Below are 21,391 nucleotides of genomic sequence, written 5' to 3' on the forward strand. Positions count from 1 at the left end.
TGTGTAAGCCTTTATTTCATTCTTAGCATGCAGCCGTTTTTTCCCTAAAAGCACACTACCTTTTTAAACATCAACAGCAGACAGAAAAGATAGCGACTAACATACGATGCATTATGCCGTGAAACATTTTGAAGCTAAAAAGCCAGATATTTCCCTTAGTAGAAAGCAAAGTAGAGCTGAATCTCTGACTGAAAGTGGTAATTTGGTCAGAAACATTACTTCCTGTGTTGATAAGCAGGTTAGTTTGCCATCAACTTAAAAGGTAAAACATCAGCTTTTTTGGACTCCCATTAAATGGCCCAACATCCTGGTCGCTCGGTTGGCGGGGCATGCACCCCCATGTACTGAGCCCGTCTCCTCACCACAGTGGCCCAGGGTTCCAATCAGACCTGTAGCTGCATGTCGTCCCCCTTCTCTCTCATCCAATTTCCTGTCATCTCTCTAAGCTGTCCTGTTTAATAAGCCATGAAAAGGCCGCATTGGAGAGCATCCCTGATCTGAAGACAGATTAGGGCCCGCGTCCACATGTTTTTTGTTTCTTAGTGCCAGGGCCTTTTCACAATTGTTCCCAATGAGCAGGGCAACATGCAGCCGCCTCGAGAAAAAGCACTTCACCCAGCTTCTTTTTCAGAGCGCTCTGCCTTTTTCATGCGACTGCTCCGAGAACTTGGGCTCCTCAGCATCGCTTTTTTTCAGGCTACCAATCATATATTTGATACGCCAGTACTTGTCATCTGTCAGCCTGAGAAGCTTGTTCTGGCCGTGTCTGTCTATCAGACAGAAATTCATAACAGAAAAGTCCATTTGTATACTTTATATAGCTGGTGAGTTTTGTACTTTTATCACTTAACGAGCTGTAAGCTTGTTTTAAAGCTGTGTACTCATAGCGCCCTCATAGCATTAGGTAATGTCAGTGAAAACCAACATGCAGTGTTTTTTCTCTCACTGCACAAGCGCTTCAACCCAAGTCAATTTATTCAGCCAAAAATCACAATCACATTGCCTCAGTGGGCTTTACAATCTGTACCCAGCACTCCCAAGTGAACTGCCGGTGCTTTTCTGATAGAAATAAACGCTGTGTGAACACGGACCCTTAGTTGGTAAGTTGATGTTCCCTCATTTGGTGTTTTGATGAAGTATGCTGTCTAACATATCACTCTAAATTCTTCCATGGGTTGTTCAGTTTGGATGAGATCTGGTGACTCTGAAGTTCTTGGCGAATGATTCACATAATTTTCATGCTTATGAAACTAGTCAGCGACTCAACGAGCCCTGTATGGAGGCGTCTGCGCTTATTATGTTTCTCCAGTCATTTCCTTTTCCTTTAATTTGTCACCTGTAGTTCAAAGCTGCCATAGAGAAAAGCGGATTTCTCTTAAAAGCCCGAGATGACCCCAGCTTCCCTATCAATAGCGACATTCATCATTCAGTAATATGCAGCCTGTCTGTCCTGTCAGAGTTGAAAGGTGAATATAAATCACAGCTTAAAAGCAGGGAGGCAACAGGAGGTTGAACAACAACCTTGCAGCTCCTCCTCTCCCTCTTCAGCACAGATGCACAGATAAGAGCGGACAATACACTTCTTTGACTGCAGACAGGGAGGAGAGGAGTCTGACTGATGAGCACGCACACATATTGGGCTTGTCGAGAGGTTTGTGACAGGCATATCTCCATGAGGGTGTTATCATCTCTCTTTATGAGCCTCTGACAGGAAGTTAGGCTCTAAATTACATGTCTCTGTGTCCCCTGTCCTGTCTGCTGAGCAGAATAGTTGCTTCTTAATGTCCCTCTGTGAAAAAAAAGAGAGGCCTTTTGCATTTTATGGTCAGAGGAACAAGTTATTGCAGGTACACACACACACATGCACTGAAGCTTGTCCTCGGCGATGAGATGTTTGTGATGGAGGAGTGTGTATAAAACAAGCAGACGGCTGAAAGGGCACTTTGCCACTTGGCACGCGGCCATTTTCCATTTAACTTCCCCTCCTTTCTCCTCCATTTCACCCTGCAAGCATCAACTCGGAGTTATTTCCACCTTGCTTCTCTCTTTCTTTGGAATGCACACTTTAAGATTTCACAGCATGTCAATCCATCACAGGTTTAGGAATAGAGGTGCCCCTATGTTGGTCCCTTTTGTTAGTGTGTGGCCAGATTTTTTTAGGCCTCGGAAAGCTTTAGAGATCAGATCGGCATCAGAGGAGGACTGAGGACAGATGTGGAGGGGGAACGAGCGGTGGGAAAGATTACCAGGACAGCTGCAGGCGGAGCAGCTACTCTTACAATAGTTTGGCAGGAGTTCAGATTTCAGCTTTGTACCACCCTTCTTTTCAGCTGCTCTCCTTCCTCGCCTCTCCGCTGTGCTTTTCCCTGCCTGCCTACATCTGCATGGACGCTGTCGACTCGAGTATTTTTAACCATCTTTTCTCTCCGTTGAATTCGTGCTGTTCTTTCTCCATCTCCCTCCTACGTATCCCCTCTTTGCCTTTTTGCCAAAGCCACAACACACACTCAGAGCGAGCCTGCAGTCAGTTTCTGAAGGTCAGGTTTGATGTGACAGCAAGTGGGAGGGGGGAGGGTGGGAAGAGAGGGGGAGCTGTTTAAGCTGGCCGCGATCCACGAGGCCTCCACAACACAACGTCATGATGAAAGAGAGATAAAGAGAGAGGGAGAGTTGGAGCGAGGCAGTGTGGTGAGTTGAGACTCTATTATCATGATGTAAACATGAACACAGGCCCCACAGATGTGGTTACCTGGCACACGGATAAACGAGCACTTTTCTCAATCACCTCCGCGGCCAGAATGTGCGTCAGTGCGTGTTTCACTTTGAATTCAACACGTGTATCGGGCCAGTCGATTGGTGGACGTAGAGACCTGTAGGACAGTTTAAAGACTTTAAGCCCTGAGCTTAACTGTGAATTGTGCACAGAAATATTTCAGGTTTCTTATGCAGTTCACTGTGAAAGTAAAGCAACAAAAAAGTGGTCAGATAGAAAACAAGGCAAATGTTGGCTGTGGTGTGGTTGGGTGTACATTCAATGGACAACTTTCCATCCAAATATATAAAATCACCAAAGGAAGTAAGAATTCATGCTTGTTTCGATCCCCTAGTTGGGCGCACCGAAATAAATAGCTGGTGGTGCCATTTCTACAGTCATGTGCCATCAAACTATTGCAGAGGATAAGGGCACAATAAGATGACATAAAAGAGCACCAGTCAAACCTCAAATGGTGGAAATCATGTGGACAATGTGATGGATCTCTGGCATTTAGGATTTGAAAGTTTTGGAGTTTCTAGTAAGTTCTGAGTTCATTCAGAGGCTGAACTGAACAAAACACTCTCAAACAGGAGACGGCTAGTTCGCAACATTCACTGAGCTCTCATTACCTTCTTCAGTGAAATGCCAAAATGCCACAATGATATAACCACAAGCAAATTAGCCGTCACAAACGTACCTCAGCCCAGAAAAACGTTGCTAAAGGAGGCTGTTGCTGCCGCCACGGCTCAGTTGTCTCAGGAGCTGTGTGCTTTGTGCTACTCTTATCTTAGCTTTAGTGTTTAGTTGGGTTTTTTTCTATCCTAAACACTTATCCTGGCCTTTTTGTTTTACAGTTATTAACTGTTTTTTACTGACAACAGCGAAAACATTGCTTGAAACTCTGAGTGCAAAATCTCAGCCTGGCCGCTCTGTGCCTCACCCTGTGTGTGTGAAGCATCTGTCTATCCACAAAAGAGTCTCACGAAGGACGAGAAACCTCCATTTAGCCACACACACACACACACACGTACAAGCACATACACTCATCAATTCCCCTCAGTGGAAACCTGATCCTCTTCATATTTCCAGTTCAAACGCTGAGAGAAATGCCTGAGAAATGCAATTTGGTGGAGAGGCTTGGCAACTCTAACAACAACGGCAGCAAAACCTAATGAACTTTGTGGGAAAAGATGAAAAGAAATTAGCTGCATGGCAGATATAATGTATGTGTGTGAGCATGAATGGAGACAGGTTCCCATAGGGGGGTTTTACTGTGAAGGAACTGTGCTTATTCTACTATTTAAGGAAGAAAAAACAGTACTCAAGTACTGATATTGTGTGTGCACGTTCTCAAGCATGTGCTTATCTTAAAAATGCTATCGTTCATCTCATTATAATGGCTAAGTAATGGTATACATGTGATGGAAAACCACTGGATACCAAAACACACTTACCTTGAGCATTCGTGAAACTAAATTGTGAATTGTTCCCACTCGACGGAGGCTTGTGAACACTGTGAAGGTCTTGAGTGCGCAGCTATTGTCGTGGAACACTGTTATCCATCAGGGTGAGGAAAGACATGACTGAAATCAGCAGTGTTTGTTTTCATTTCAAATGGACACAGTTCACCATGAACCTTTAATAGTCCAGAAAGGCCTGGAGGAATGGATGATGGAGAGAGCAGGGGACAAAGAAATGTAGCGAGGAAAAGACAAAAGGCGAAGGACAGGCGGGCAGCCCCCACCCAGTATCCCGACTAATCTCTTTTCAAGGCGCAGGATCTTGGTTCTTTTTAATATTCCAAATGTAGAATAAAGTTCAGGACATTATTCATGTTTATTCCTCTCCATCAGCTGAATGGCCGTGCACTGGCAGGTAGGAAGGCACTCTCTCATTGGAGCAGTGCGCGCTTGCCAAGCCATAAAAGCAGCTATAAAAATCACCTCCAGAACCAGCTCAGATGCCGGCCATATGGCTGCGAGTTTAACAAGGACAAACTGCACCTCCTCACAGCTGCCTGCTCTCTCGGGTTCAATCCTTCCTTGTTTCTGCCTTTTTTCTTCTTTAATTCCCTTCCCATGTATTTCAGGTCTTTGTCCCTATTTCCTGACTAGTCTGTAGTATCTGCTTAACCACTTAGGGCTTTTTTTCCTGCATTCAACGGTCAATAAATTAACTCAATCTGCTGCCATTGTCTCATGGTGTGTTGCCGAGCCTAAAGTGCAATGGCATAGAGTTTATCTAAGCTGCTACATTCCTGAGATGGTCTAAAAACCACAAAAGCATTTTTCTTTGGAAACCTGCAATTTCTTGAGGTTATTGGGGCCACATTGAGCTGGTGATGCCAATTTAAGTATTTTATAAATGTTGTTCCATTTATTCAGCTCACATCTGGTAGCTATAGTCTTTGTTCTCCTTCACTCTCTCAGTCAGATTTGAGGAATACCTTGACCGGGAACAACGATACATACGTCCTCATACGCAACGGCAGTGTTAGAGATGTCATGTTGAAATATTACTTTGGTAAAAGTGAAGGTCACTCAAAAGTATTAAAGTATCTGATATAAACTGTACTTAAGTATCCAAAGTACAAGTCAAAGTTATAAATATATATATAAATATATATATTTACATGTATGTAAATACTGTATACTATGAGTTGACCAATTATCGACATCCGATATTTAGCATTTTTCTGATTATCTGGATCAGCATTTTATTTACGTGATTGTTGATAAATGTGTGATATTTGTAGATAAGTACAGTACTTGAGTAAATGTACACTCCATCACTGCAAATATATGCGGACGTCTGTCTATCTATTACATTATATTTTTCAGTATGTCAATATATGCCTGTTTCATCAGAGATTCAACTTAATTATGTATTGTTTTAGTCAGTTGAAAACTAAATAAAATTGAATTTAAGATGGAAAAGAAAACATCAAGCGCTCCCTTTTCTTTAACGAATTAGCCATTTGTCAACAATGAGGATTTCAGTCTACAAGTACACTCGTGCCGGCACTTCTCCATCCCCGGGGCCCCTTTTCTTTTCAGCCGGGCTTCAGGTCTGCCGCCCTGTCATTAGCTCTGAGCTTTAATTAACGGACACACCTGTCACCACGCTGCACACAGACACAGCAGGTCATACTGGGGACGCTTGGGGAATTCCTGGTAGAACCGTACTGCACGTTGGATTACGGAGCCTGCGTGTAGTTGTTGACCTGCTCTGAAGAAAGCAGCGCTGTCGGGAATCTTCTCCCACAGGTGTTGCAGTTGAGGTAGCACTCGTCTCATCCGGCATGTCTGTATGTTTGGACATGAAGTGCAGAGACCTGGATGAGTGGGTGGGTGGAGAGCAATGCTAATGGGGACATCTGTGGGATTGGAGCAGCGGGTTTGTTGGTTGTCTGCCATACTAACAAGCAGAGTTAAAAGCCCAGAGTGACAGCCCTATTAGAGACTAATGGAGGCTGAGACAGCTGAGACCCTGACACACACACACACACACACACACACACACACACACAATAAAAGATCACCACGCCCAAGAGCAACCAAGTGACTCCCCCCTGAGCTCCACTGCCTGTCTTTACCTTCCTCCCTCCCTGTAGTTAAAGATCTTTATGGGTGAGGGAGTGGCACAGGGATGCGGCGATTGGATGGGCTCTCATGCTATCAGCCTTCCCTGAAGGTAACAAAAGGTCAAGGACTCTCATTTTTCATCTCAGCCAATTACCCTCCCATTCCAACCCGGCTTTCCTCTGTCTCTCCATCTCGCCCTCTTACCCTGCTACGCTCCATCCAGTCCTCTAATCGCATCCATTCTGCCTCCCATGAGCGCGCACACACATACATGTCACTCCTCACACGCATGCACGCACTCTCCCACACTGTCCTTCCAATGAAAAGCTGACTGCAACTGTTCAACAAAATAAGAGTCAAGGCTGATAAGAAAAAGGAAAATTCCTCTCCAATTAACATTCCTATTCCTGCAGATATCCTCCCAATAGCAGGCATCATTCATGTGTGTGCTGAGCTATAGCAGACTGCACTGGGTCCCTGCTGAATTCACGCCCGCAAGGATGTCTGAATGTCTGAGACTATGGTCTGCTTGTGTGTTAGGGTGACCTGGGGGTGCAGTCCCCATCAAGTCCCATGGGGAGAGGCTCGGGCAAGGCCTGACCTTCTTGCGCTCTGTGGTATGCTAAATATGTAGCAGGAAACAAGCTGAGTATCTATCTGTCCACATAGAAAGAGGGACTGTTTGCCTGCAGGCCAGGATACGAAGCAGAGGACAGAGAGCTGGAGCGCTGTTGTAGCTGTCAAATGTGTGAGTGTGTGTGCTGGGAGGCAGTAGGCGTGGGTGATGTTGGCGATTACTTCTAAGAGGGACTACAATTAACCCTTAGCTTCTCTGTGACCCTCTCATTCCCATACTTAACCCCTCCCAGAGGTGAGAGGGCAACAGGCTCTAAGTGGCCTGTGGGTCTTTAACAGGGCAATTCACAAATTAATCTGTGACAGTGAGAAGACAACAGAAGCCTACAGAGGAGGATGAACAGAGCAGCATCAACATAGATTGGCTCACATTGTTAGCATTCATAGTTTGTTAGTGAAAGCGCCAGCCATTGATATCCTACCAGGTACCATTTCATATACCTGTTGTACTGACTGTTGTGCTGTTGTGCATTCGTTTTATGGAAGGTGATGTATTCCCATTAGGCAACAATTTTAAAAAATATCGTATAGAGATGTGGACTCTGTTTTGATGACTTGCAACTTGACAAAAAATAAATACCTTAGTATCGACTATTTTATCATTTAATAGTGATGCGGAGGGAATAATTTTTGGATCAAGAACAGGTTTTATAAATTGGCCAATAATATTATTATTTGACAGGTGTCAGTACCTTGTCTTTTCCCTTCATAAAGACTGGATACTGCAGTATCTTGGAGGTTGACGAGAAAGAACGTCTTGGGACTTGAGTCATGAGACTTATAAGTTCACAAGCTCGAGTCATCCAGAAGAACCTTTCCAATGAAGAGGTATACATTTTCTACATTTCTACGGGTTAACCTTTTCAATCTGAGAAGATTAAAATCACAAACTTGTCATATCAATGTAGAAAAGGTTAACTGTATATATCTTCAGCGTTATTATGGATCCCACTCATCTTCTCGCAAGACCCGCCCTCAACTGCCTCTTATTGGTTGGCTTTGTTAGTTTCGTTTTGACTCGACCTGTTAGCTCACTCAGTGGCTCTAATAATTTCTGTTTTTTGATGGTTTACCGACTGTAGTTTTGCAGGTAAACACACCGACCTCTTCAGCCTCTTTCCCCGTCTTTTGCTGCTCCTGTCAGGGTCACTCATCCTCCAGAGCTGCTCTTCAACGTCAGTGTCTCTGGGCTTGTTAGGTAGAGCGCACAGGTGGGCTGCCCTGCCCCTGCTCTGCCACCCAACTTGTCCGCTCTACCTAACAAGCCCAGAGACACTGCAGCTGCAAAAACCAGTCATGGAGGTGTGTTTAGCAAGGCAACAATGGCTCACAGTCTCCTGCATCAGCTCCGCTGCTGGCTGTTTGTTTTAAACAACAGTGAGACTAAACAAAAGTACGGACCAGGCAGCCACTAAATATTCAGTTAGGAAATAGCATGCTAGAGAGCCAATTCTTGTCTCTTTTGTAGTCTGATTAAATAGTAAATTCATTGTGGCCCACTGAGCTCCCTCCCTCTATTTGGTTATACTGCGGACAACCAGGTCAACCAGAGGGCGTGGACAAAGGAGAACAGTCAAGAATGGGCACTTGGCCATGGACGCAGGTCCCACCGAACTCCCTCCCTCTTGTCCACTGAACTACCAAGGCCACGAAAATTTCTGTCAGCATAAATGGCACATCAGCACTTCCTAACTGTATGTTCAGTGGTTGTCTGGTGTTAATGGGCTATGCTTGTGTTTTTCTCGCAACCAGCGGTGGAGCTGATGTAGCGGACTGTGAGCTGTAGTTGCCCCGGTAAACACACCACAACTGGCTGTCACAGCTGTTGTGTCCCTGGGCTCGTTAGGTAGAGTGGACAGGCCTGTTAGCGGAGCAGTGGTAGGCTGTCTGCTCTACATAAGGAACCCAGAAACACTCTGAGTGGCTCCGGAGAGTGAGTGACCCCGACAGGAGCAGCAGAGGCCTGTAAGACAGGCCGAAGAGACCGGTGTGTTTCAAAAATCTGCTGAAAACAGACAGTACCAGAGCTACTGCGTGTGAGTTAACAGTTAGAGTCAAGCATAGAGAATGTGACCAACAAAGCCAACCGATCGGGGCGGATTAGGGTAGGTCATGAGAGAGAGAGATTTATTCTGGCAACTGGGCTGGCTTGTTGCACTAGAGGAAAAGTCAGGGGATCACCAACATCATTAGCATTCATCCCCCTGGATGGACCGTGGCTATCTGTATAAACTTTCACAGCAATCCATCAAACAGTTGTTGAGATATATCTGTCTGGATCAAAGTGGTGAACTGAACCACTGACAGTCTGACACAGCCATCTCTAAGCACCATGGCGTTAACATGGCTAAAAATAGGTGTAATTTCAATTTCAAGTGTGCTGCAAGATTTCAAATCAGGTAACTTAAGAAAAATGACGTAACAGAAATGTGTGCAAACAATTCTAAAGCAGAAAAAAAAAATTGTAACGTTACATTACTGGAAGAGATTTATAAAAGGCAGAGGGAGTGCACATAGATAATGAATGAGTCAAGCAGCGAGGAGAGAGACCTTTTCCTCCCACTCTCCACAATAACTTTGCTGCCTAAATTTCCACCAAACAACACAGAATGTCAGCCAAGATCAGGGATTTACTGTGACTCATTAACCGTGTTCATACCGTGTTTATGACCTCACGTGAACCTCCTCCTCCACTGTGATTCCAGGGCGATGAGTGTACCTGTGCCCCCAGGAGGGACTCACAGTTTGGGTATGCCCTCCAATGGAGCCCCCCTGGCTCTCAGTGGAGAACAGTGGAGCCAGGCTGCCTGGAGTGGCTCCCAAGAGATCCCGGAGGGGGTGTATCGAGAGGTCTAGAGTTTAGATGATTTGTCAAGCAGATATGTGCACGTTGCCGGCAGGTTTTGATCCAGTGCGGACACATCTGCACGATACATTTCGCTCAATTAGTCACACAACATTGTTTATTTTACATGCTGCAAATATGCAGAGCAAAGAATGGAGTGTGGCTCAACTCTTAACTGTATGTAAGGTCTTAAATACGGTCCACGCATGCATTGTATGGACATAAAGGCTTTGACAGTTCAACTCTAAGTGAACAATAGTCAAAGAGTCTGAAGAAAGAGACGTTTTTGCAGTGTTTGAAATACCCTGTCAGCACTTCTTCTGAAATGAAAAGAGAGACAGAAAATGAGGGAAAGACAACAAAAACACAGCTGGTAGTGTGAGATGAGAGGAAACAGCCTCAGCTTTGAGTTGTGAAAACACACTCTCAGCCTACTTTGAATACACCAGTCCCCTCTTGTGAGGGGAACTACGGTCAGCGACTGCTTCAGTGCATTTACACGAGCACTTTTACTTCCACTTTGAGGTAATGTAATGGTAAATGTAGGGTTTAATGTACAGTACAGTACAGCACTTTTACATTCAGTTCAATTAGTTTGTACCGGCTTAACGTATTTATGCTGCAGCTTACACACTGAATAATTGAATGGGCGCCTACACTGGTTTTGGTGTGTGAGACAGTGAGACCCACACAGTCTTCCAGTAAGCAGAATCAACCGACAGGGATTTTACACGAGAACTTCAACACCTGGGTTGAAGAAATTACACATTTTTTTCAGGAGAAATTGTCTTTTTTTACTCCACCTCTGCACAATTTTCCCATGATTCAGTTTCTCTGCCTCTTTCATTTGCAGGACAAAAATAGCTTGCTAAAACAACCGTTTTCATTCACTTCCCCTGCCAGCTTAAATCTGTAGACTTGGGTCAGTTTTAAGCATGTTTGGTTTCCTGGATTGTTATTCCACGGTTCCTGATCTTCGCTGGCGCTGAAAGGCTGCTGACAGAGACAAATACACTGCTGACCACAGAGCTGACACTCACACTCATGTGTCAGAGGAAGACTCGAAACTTACACACTTTGTACTTGCAGAGATGACTGTCAATTTATATGGAAAATACAGCCTGGTCTCAGCTTGGGCCCGTTTGACTCAAGTTTGACTCAGATTTGTCGGATATTCAAAGACTAAGAATGCCTGTTATAAAGGGCTTCATGTATTATTAATGGAGGATATAAAAGGCCTGGTGGAAGACAGGAATTGTTGCTCTTGTCTTCAGGCCAAACGTGAGGAGTGTGATTACAGAGAAGATGCTGCCCAGTTTGGCAGGATCAGCGAGTCCACAGCAGATTATTGTTTGAATTACATGAACGTAAGAACAGTCTTTATCTCTGCAGGTCTGTCATTTGCCTGACGTGCAATTCTGCTGGTGGGTCATTATGTTGTACACAACCACATGCACATGTTTGCACATGCGCACAGGCGGACGGATGCATGTGCAGGATGCGACCACAGACATTCACACAGTGTCTGTGTCTCTCTAGATACAAGTAAATCTCATGCCATTTCTTTGTTACAGCCGAAAGTTGAAATGATTGTGAATTCTCCTCACTGTCATGCATAGTTTTCCATTTTTCTGGACCAGGTCAGTGTTGTAATTGTCCCACAACTCTCCCTTGTCTGCATGTTGTCTTGGTCTCTTTCTCCCCTGTGCGTTTGTTTCCTTTATCCTGCAGTAGCTGTGTGAATAGTGTGCTTGAGTTTTGCCTCTTGTGTGTTTGTGTAGTCTGTCCTCATAATTAATCTTCACGAAGAAGATACAGTCCAGTCGGCAGAATAAAATGTAAAAATGTAAACCACAGATACGTTCAAATTTTTGGCAAATAAATGACCCTTAAAGTACAAGTGTAAGGAGGCGGAGAGAGTCTGTAACCATAATTTTTAAAAAAGGAGTTTAGAAAGAACAATTACACTCTGGGCTACATTCATTAACTGTGAAAAGGCAACCACGTGAACTCATAAACAAAATATGCACAAGGCCTAATGTCTTCACTGGATAATGAACACAATATCAATATTACATTTTTTAATATCACAATTATCATTAATTTCGCGTTACCCCTACTGTAAACATGATATGTATTACATGTTTGTGCCTCCTTCTGTTGCTTTGAGGTTTCTTGAACTTTTTCCTTCCTGTTAAAGTGGTTTTGGAGGGAGTTTTATGAATGCGAGTCAAGGACAGGAAGTGAAACGGAGGATGGCAGTATTAACTGTCTCTCTTTTATGGGTGTAGATGTGAGGAACGGCCAGACTACCACTAAACACACAGCAACAAATATTCCTGTCACTATCAGCACTCTGTACATCACTTCCTGAATTAACCCCAGTGAGTAACTGCTTAAATCACAGAGGGTACGATGTAACGGTCCCAAGCTGGTAAACTCCGTGTGGCCATCAACTATTTTATGTGCCCACACGCACAGATGCTGCATCAACAGTGTCCGTTGGTAAGATTCACACCATTTTGAAACTCCTTGGTACAGTTTTTACCAAATAAGTGATGAGGTTAAAAATAAACATAAAATATGTTAATTTTTTTAATCTAAATGTGTGCAGAACTAAGCAGAGGGCTCTTACTGAAATTAGCTGTATACGTACAGAAATGCTCACCACATACGGACCCACCACAGACCCTGCGGTCAGAACTGCAGAAAAGTGATCCAGCAGATTCACCTCTGCTCATTTAAGTGTCCCCCCTCTCTCCAGCTGTCCCTCTTTCATCCCTCTCTTGGAGCGGCGGGGCTGAGCTCTAGTTTCACGGGCTTAAATTGAATCAGGAAAATCAACTTCGTCTTCATCCTCATCTTTAATGAGAGAAGTGGAGGGATTTCCAAGGTGCTGCTCTGCCCTGTTTACTTTAGAAAGGTCTCGCTGTTCTGGGAAGGAAGCCTAGAGAAGTGGATTAGCTAAAACCCAAAGGAAGGAAGAAACAGATATGCTGGACCACATCACACCACGCACACACATGGTGCAGAAACAGACCTAAAACTGCGGGACAGAGAGGTGTTATAAGAGCTCTTAGGAGGTTACTCCCTTCCAGCTCGGAATCAAACGGGCCAGAGAGGAGAGGGAAGGAAGAAAATCTAAAACACATTTTCACCCTTCGCCCCGACATGTGGAACCTGTACAGGGAGTGTTTTCTTTTCATCTGGCTGTGATGGGGGCTGAGGGGTTTCTACAGTGTCCCCTCTGCCCTCTACTCCCAGGAGGGCTGTGCTGACCTAATTATCAACCAGGACACCCGCTCGCCGAGAACAACAGCACCTTCACGGCTTCATGCTAAGGCTCCAGATCCTTCGCTGGCTAAAGTGCGGCACCATGTCACCGTCTCGCTAAGTGGTGCCGTATCCTATTGTGCTAGCCTGAACTCATGGTCATTCATAGGAAGCTGTGACTTCCAGCCAAGTTATCTTGTCACATAAGAGTGAAATCCCCCTTTGTTTTAATTAACATGAATATCTTGGGTTCAACAGTGCATCTGGAGTGGCACAGATGGCTTTGTATGCCAGTGGAAAGCCAGTGAGGGGTCATATTCATATTGTCATTATTCATTACTTTAAAGATCATGTTTGATGGATGAATAGCATCTTTAAATGAGCTAAAAGAGTGTGTTAGAGGCAGTGGGGGGAGATCAAGAGTGTGTAACATTACGGAGATGGAGTTAAGGCCTGTGGGAGAGGATGCGTGGGCGTAATATAGACCACCAACCTCCAACCCGCTCCGGTGTGCCATGTACCTGCAACCTCAACTCTGTTGTCGTATGTCGTTGCTCACACACACACACTCTCTCTCTCTCTCTTTGAAATGAGGGCTCTCCTTCCCCCCCGGCAGTTTCATAATCCCCCCCACAGCTGAGAAGGTGACGAGCAGCAGGCCGCCCACACGCTGCGTGGGGTCCATGTTAGCACTCTGCTGTGCATCCGTGACGCTCTGCTGGTTTGTGTCTCAGCTAAGGGATCCCCTCTCCCACACGCCTCATGACCTTAAGAGAGAAGCCTAACTTCTCTAATGCCGCAGTAATGCCGCACGTAATGACATTCAAATTCAACCTGTGGTCTCATGAAAAGTTAGGTGGGTTTCGATCAAGTCTTTCTTGCAGTGAGCTCTCAGCTGTCGAAGAACAGTGGATGTTAGCGAAGTAAGGCCAAATCTATGTTTCTATCTGATGGAAAGAGGAAATACTCTCACCAAATTACAGATCCTTTATCAACTCTAATTGCTGAGGTCTGACAACACAGACACAGTGCTAGATGGAAATATCTCAACAGCTCTTGGGTGGATTGCCATGAAACTGGAACAGATATTCATGTTTTCCTCAGGATGTGACTGTGACTAGATAACTTTCCATATTGAGCCATCATGAAGTCAAATTCTAGATTTGCACAATACTTTCTTTTCTCTGTTTATGACCCAATACCTGCGAAACTTATCACATTCCCGTCAGCCTCTGCTTTACTCTGTGTTCAGTGCTAAGGTCAACATTATACCTCCTGCTGATGTTAGCATTTGGCTCGAAGCCCAATCTAACCTTCCTGTTACACAAGTCTCCAAACTGTCCATTATAAACACGTAAACAGCTGACAGAACAATCTGTGGGTTCAACTTTGATCAACCTTACATAACTGTGTTTTCCACCTTTGCTTTTTACCTGCAAACAACGCAGTCTCATCAATCTGAGCACAAATAACATGACTTTACACTTTCATTAGCGTGCAGTGCAAACGCCAAAGTCCAATTTTGCATGCAGGTGATGTCCCAGTCCTTCTCATTAATATCTGTTCAGGTGACTTTCGTTGTTGTGGTAAGAAAAAGGTTAGGTTTTGGAAATAAAACTACCATCAGTCCACTTAAATGCTATCAAGTCTAATCCAAAACCTGCATCAAATTGTACTCATAGATACCAGCCACCTGAATGAGATTTTTTTCCAGAAAGATTCATTATTTCCTGAGAAATTAACGAAATTATTGAAAAACGCCATGTTAAAGACAGTGAGTCTAAATCTTCCTGAACCTTTATCTGGACCCTCACCAAAAGTTAATGGGCCTCATTCTGGATACACCCATCCTCCATCCAAGTTTTGTGGAAATCCCTTCAGTTGATTTTGGGTAATCCTGCTGACAAACCAACAAGCATAACTTAAATAGGTTATGTTCGTTAATTTAGGAATGTTATCTTTACAGTGTGACTGTATTTGAAAGCATCTTTTTCTAACCTAGTTGAAGGGACTGGCTTTTGTACTGCATGCAATTTGAAAGACTAAACTCGTGTTGTTTGTACGCAGATTGAAGTCGCTGGGCTCTGACTAAACTGTTGACTTGTTTACAGTCTGTACAACTGCTAACATTCCTGCCCTATAAAGCCACGTTGCTAGTTCCCAGATGTCAACAATTTTGGTGAGGTCAATATTATCATCACTTCTTACTGTATTGCAATTTTTTTTACTTTTTACACAATGACTGTAAACAACTGAATCTGTCATTTCACTAAGTTTCATTTCTGCATAAATGGGGGCACACACACATTTTGCATTCATTAGTGTGTCCCTGTGTGGTTACCAGTGAAGCATCATGGGGGTCTCCTTCTCATGGATTCTCATCAGGTAGACTATAAAGATCAGCTAACCACAGCATGTCTCCTCCATAACGCTGAGCTGACTCACGACCAGTGACAGGCTCACCACAGTGTAGGCAGGAGAAACCACAGGGGAGGTGGGAGGCGACAGCGAAGCAGAAGGGTGGGGGGGGGGGTGAACTAACCGTGAACAGGCTGGGAATCCCTCTCAGTCTGAACTGAAGAGGTGTGGTGAGTTCGAGGGGATACAGATGAGTGCACAAGGTGAGCTTCAGCAGAGCAGAGATTGAGAGCTCCACAGCTGGTGCAGAGGTAGACAGAATGTGCAAACCCAAAGGTCAAAGGTTTCTCCACATGTTTACACTTTCTCAGAGGTAAACTCCAGCAAAATTCCCAGTAAGAAAAGGGTTGGTGGAATTTTTTTTAATTTTAAATCAAGCATTTCCTGTAATTTCAGGTAAAACAGTCGCCATAACCACCTTATGATTCTTTGAAATAATGAGTGTTTGTCGATGTGTGTTGATACATACTTGATATTTAAAGGTGCAGTATGTAGTTTTGGGGAAGAGATTTTAATCAGAAGAGAAATATCTTTTTTTATGCCTAAATAAACTAAATAAACAAACTCTTTGTTTTCGTGACAAACTGACCTTAAAGGACAACACAATTTCATACTGTTTTACTTCGTTTATATTTGCCGGACCCTGCCACCTTTCTAGCTTTAAACAGTGTTCTGGGAACCTTATTTTTCTCTGAGGACAGCTTGTTTATTCACTTATGGATTTTGTATTATTTCCCCATAAATGTTATAAATATTCAAATTCTGAGTTCGAATTTCTTCTCTTTCTTCTTGCCCCTTTAAAGATGCAAAAAGAAAATGAAGTGTGCAACCTGATATATGTAAACATATTTTTTGATAATCAATTTATCAATGAAGCAGATAAAGACAAACACCATGTAAACAATCCCTTTTAAAGTGGGTTTGGCAGTTTCAGTAGGAGGAGTCATACCGAAATTACAAATCTGCCCCTTTGACTTCCAGTAAAACGCCACCGAGCTAACGAGCTTGGCGGGCTGTCCCGCCATTTTGACTGTTTGCTTGTTGTCTTCTGGGAACAGAACATGACGACATGATCTTGAGCAGATTTGTAAATGGCACTAGGATTGTTTGTGGTAACTCAGAACGAAAAACACGTACATCCGGAAAACACATAGCCGTACATCCGCTTCAAACAGATATTTCATTCATCTTGATATTGCACATATTGCAAAACATATGCATGCTATATATGAGTCCTACCATATATTGGAATTTTTATATATTGCATGATATTTTCCAACATATCAAATTTTCCTGCTCATTCTGCAGAGTTGGTTGGTGGGGGAGTTTGCTTTCTCCCAGTGTGAGTGGTGACAGGCAGGTTACTGGTGTCGTATGTCTCAGTGTTATGGCCTCGGGGAACTTCTGAACCTCTAAAAATGAGGTGAAATGACTTGAAGGTAGGTTGGGGTGAACCTCATATTCCAAGGTGAGAGGGCGGATTGGAGCAGCAGTGCGAGTGCTAATGTGTTTGGGTAGAAAGAGTCTGGATGGTTATCTGAAACCTACCTTCTGAAAACAGAGCTCCCTGCTGACATGTGAAACCTCAAGTGCAGATTCGATTATGGCCAGACAGACAGAGAGAAAGAAAGAAAAAGAAAGGCAGAGAAGAATTAGTCCACCAGGCTGTTTAAATTTCCACGACTGCAACCTCCTCCAGTTTAAAGGGGAACTATGTAGTTTTGGAGAAGAAATCTAAACTCAGAATTTTAATATTTACAATATGAATTGAAGGTAATAGTAACTACTATTTTTTTCCCATAACTGAATAAACAAGCTGTTCTGGTCCCCAGAACACTGTTTGAAGCTGGAAAGGTGGCAGGGTCCGCCAAATATAAACAAAGTAAAACAGTATGAAATTGTGTTGTCCTTTAAGGTCAGTTTGTTTATTCAGTATGTTCAGCGATGAATTGAATGTGTTTATTCAGTTTGTTTAGGCATACAAATATCAGTCAATGAAGATTTTCTTTTCTTCCTCAAAACTACATAGTGCACCTTTAATATTCTGTGTTGTTGCACAGCATGTCCATTTGGAGCGGACTCCTTCCTGATAAAGCTTGCTCAGACGTCTGGGTCGCGGCGTTCCGATGGAAAATCCTGAAGCCCTTCCTTTACCACAGGCTCTCTTTCTTCCCGACCTCCGAGCTCCTCCCAGCTGCGCTCTACCTGACGGGTTTTCCTTCTCCTCAGCGTCCAGACGGACCACGCCGAGAGCCAGACTGGAGCACAAACACAGGCGGGAGAGTAACGGTTGGCAGGTGTATAGAGAGACGGCAGGGTGAAGGAAAAAGTTGGGGCTGCCTTGAATTGTACTTAAGTGTGGGTCGGGGCGAGACAGGTAGCGAGGGAGAGGAAAAGATGGAGAGAGAGAGAGGGGTGTGGTGAAGAAGCTGAAGCTGCTTGCTGTTGTGGGTAGAGATGGAAACCCAGACACAAACATAAACACTGGCTCGCACTTCAATGATTCCTCTCTCTGCCTCCCCCCCTTCACTAGCCAAGCATAAACAAATATAACATGGAAAGCATCAGACGGGCCCCATACGTCTCAGAGGACCGGCAGTCTGAAGTGAATGAGAGAAGGGAAAATCGTCATGGTGAGTTTTGTCGTTTCCATCCTATAAAAAGACCAATTGGATTGGACCGGTAGACTGTCACTGCCTCTCCTCCGACATCCAAATCACATCAGCAGTAAACTCAAGCGGCGAGCAAGAAATGTCATCCTGTCAGACGTCTATCCGTCCGTATAAAGTCATAAACCTAAAATAGAAAAGAGAAAACACAAACGCTCTGACAGGCTGAAGAAAAGGTCCTCCGAGGGTCGTCTTTTGATAACCAGAGGGAGAGGAGTATGAAGGAGGAGTGTGACTGACAGACACCAGGCACAGAAAACTGACAATAACCATGTCCTATACCACACACACACACACACACACACACACACACATAAACTCTTCAAAAAAAATGTTAACACACACACACACACACACACACACACACACACAGTGGGAGCATGGCTCTCCCTTTCCAAAGACACAGTGTCACAGATTACTGCGGCTCCTTGGTCTGGCTGGTAATGACATCATGCCTGGGTCTGCTCCCAGAGATCCCTGCTGCTGGCACCCGGCCAGCCCTACATCTGCAGAGAGAGCCCCACACTCACAGACACACAGATGCATGCGCACCAGCCAATCACTTTTTCACACACTCTTGCATTGTGAGAATAAATTGTAGATGGTTCCAGTCACAGAAAACAAGTGGATGCTCAGCCGGACTTTCGGGCCTCAAATAAAGTTATTATCTCACTCAACACGCTCACGTAGACTCAACCACAGCCTCATTACCAGCAACAAGCTCACTACACTGTGCAACTGGGAGAGAAATATTTTTTGTTCTTCATTTGCCTACAAGCATGAATTTGATGACTTGCCTCTGCTTGTCTCCCGGTGTGGTGAGCCTATGGTGTGAAGGAGATGACAATAACACATGTCAACAAAGGAAAGGTGTGAATCCATGTGAATGGATTTAAGATGAAATTATGCTTTCTAGGGAGGGTCTACATGATGTAAATTTCATCATTAGAAGGTGTATGGGGCTTTGCTTACCTCCGGTTTGTTTTGACCGTGCGGACAAAGGGGAACCAAGGGGTCCATCACCGTATCTTTACAATTCAGCTTTAAAGACAATCAAATGGGCAACAAGTTTTGGAGGAAAACTGCCCAAAGTTTGGGAAAGACGGAAGTGAGTCGGCAGGAGTGGAAAGATTTGAGAGCTGATTTGTGAATACGATCCTCGAGAAGGCCATCAACCCAGTCGACACCTGTCAGGCTTATGCTCTGCTTAGCTTTGTGCACAAAAACCACTCGGTTATGGTTAGGACAAGATTGTAGCTTGGCTTAAAATAACATATCCTGGCGACTGACCTGCGGCAATTTTCTGCACTTGTGTGGAACGTGTCCTGCAAACGGACTTCAGGAAGAAGGACCAACTGAACTTCTACACGTCCATTTGAGAGTGTAACTCAGAAGCTAGCCTGGCTCTGTCCTGAGTGAACAATATCAACCTACCTGACCTCCAAAGCACATCAATTAACACATCATATATCATTTGTTCAACCTGAAAAAAAAAAAAGACAAGTTGTGGTTTAACGAGGGTCTTGTCACCGTTAAGTTGTCACGCAACCAAAAGCAACTGACTGCTTCAGGCCAGGAAAAAGTCCAGCATAAAACCTTCTAACTAGACTTAATTTCACTAAAACAGCATTAAAAAGTTGTTAATTTGGACTCCGTCTGAACAATAGACAAGAACAATAGAGGTTTGAGGCGTGTTTGACGAGGGTTTGCTGCCGTAATCCAGTCCAAGGTGTTAAAATGTGATGTGCTTCCAAAAATCAGTTTTAATTTCTGTCTTAACGGCCAGCAGCACTTAGAACAGTGATCAATAAAGCCTTAAACATTCAACAAAACTAACGTTAGGTTTTAAAAAACAGTCAGTTTCCAGCGTTGTGGAATCGGACAGGAGTCAGATGCTGACAGCTCGCACTCTGTCCTGATGTTTTTCAGGCATATGTCTCCTGCTTATTTGAAGAAGTCTTCCCAGTTCCCACACAGTCATTTGGTGTTCATGTGTTCTTCATCTACAAAAAAGAGCAGTGGAAGTGTATCAGACGCTCCACATGGGGCCTGATTTGCACAATACCACACACCCAGACATAACAAACATTGAGGCTAGTGTGTGTGCATGTGTGTCTCGTGTGTGTTTTCTGTTTTAAGCTGTCGCTGCTGAGCGTGCCTCTTTGTCTAACTGTATGTTAGTTTGTTCACGCATGTGCCGAGTGTGTTACTGCTGGTGTGAGCTGACCATACCAGCGGGGTCAACCTGTGCCAGCTGCTCAGAGCTGATGGAGTGAGCCACACACATGCTGATCCTTGACCTTAACAGAGCGGAGACGAGACGAGACGGGACGAAGAGCGAGGAAAAGGAGGCAGCTTTCCTCTTGTAAAGGTCAGCGTGATCTTACACTGATGCAGAAACTGAAACGCATCAAACTGCCCACGTTTAAGACCAAGCACCGATATATTACATCTAAGGCTCACTGTTTTTACGTTTTACAGATTTTCACCTAATATAATTTTTCTTAAAGGCACATCACCTTTTAGCCTGGACTTTATGTTGGTTCCCACTGGACGAGGATACTGATCACCACGTAAAGAAAAAGCAATCTTTAAAGTCTGAGCAATCATTAAAGTTATAATCATAGGATTTTATCCACATTGCATTTCCACTTTACATGTCAGTAATTATCTCTCTATATGGTACTTTTCATTGTTAGGGGTGGAGTCCATCACTCTCGCACTGATTTAGATTCCCTCCCACATGCATGATGTATTTTTGGAGGCTAATCCAGAAGTTAGCATCGCCCTGGTTCTCTAGGCTAAAAGCTTCTGGGAGATAATCAAGATGATCTTAACAAATTAACAACACTTGACACATGACTTTTGAAGTGTAAATGAAATCGGCAGAAGTAAAAAACTAATGATAGTCTTTAAACAAACTACACTGCGGTTGCATGACTTACACATCTTACTAAGCTATAGCACACACCCTTTACTATAAATTGATAGAATATTTAGTATAGTTTGTAACTACAGTCGGCCTGTAAAGACGGACTAGTGAGGAGATGAGACTGTAACATTTAATGTCCCTGCATGTCATAGAACAAAACGTGAAAATATCTTAGAGTCCGGTTCTGCTCCGAGGTCTCTGCCTGTTAAAAGGCAGTATTTTCTCGCCACTGTTGCCAAGTGCTTGCTCATGGGGGGAAAAGTTGGACCTCTGTAAATA

This window comes from Pagrus pagrus (assembly GCF_965226575.1).
Source record: "Pagrus pagrus genome assembly, chromosome: 6".
NCBI classification, from domain to species: Eukaryota; Metazoa; Chordata; class Actinopteri; order Spariformes; family Sparidae; genus Pagrus; species Pagrus pagrus.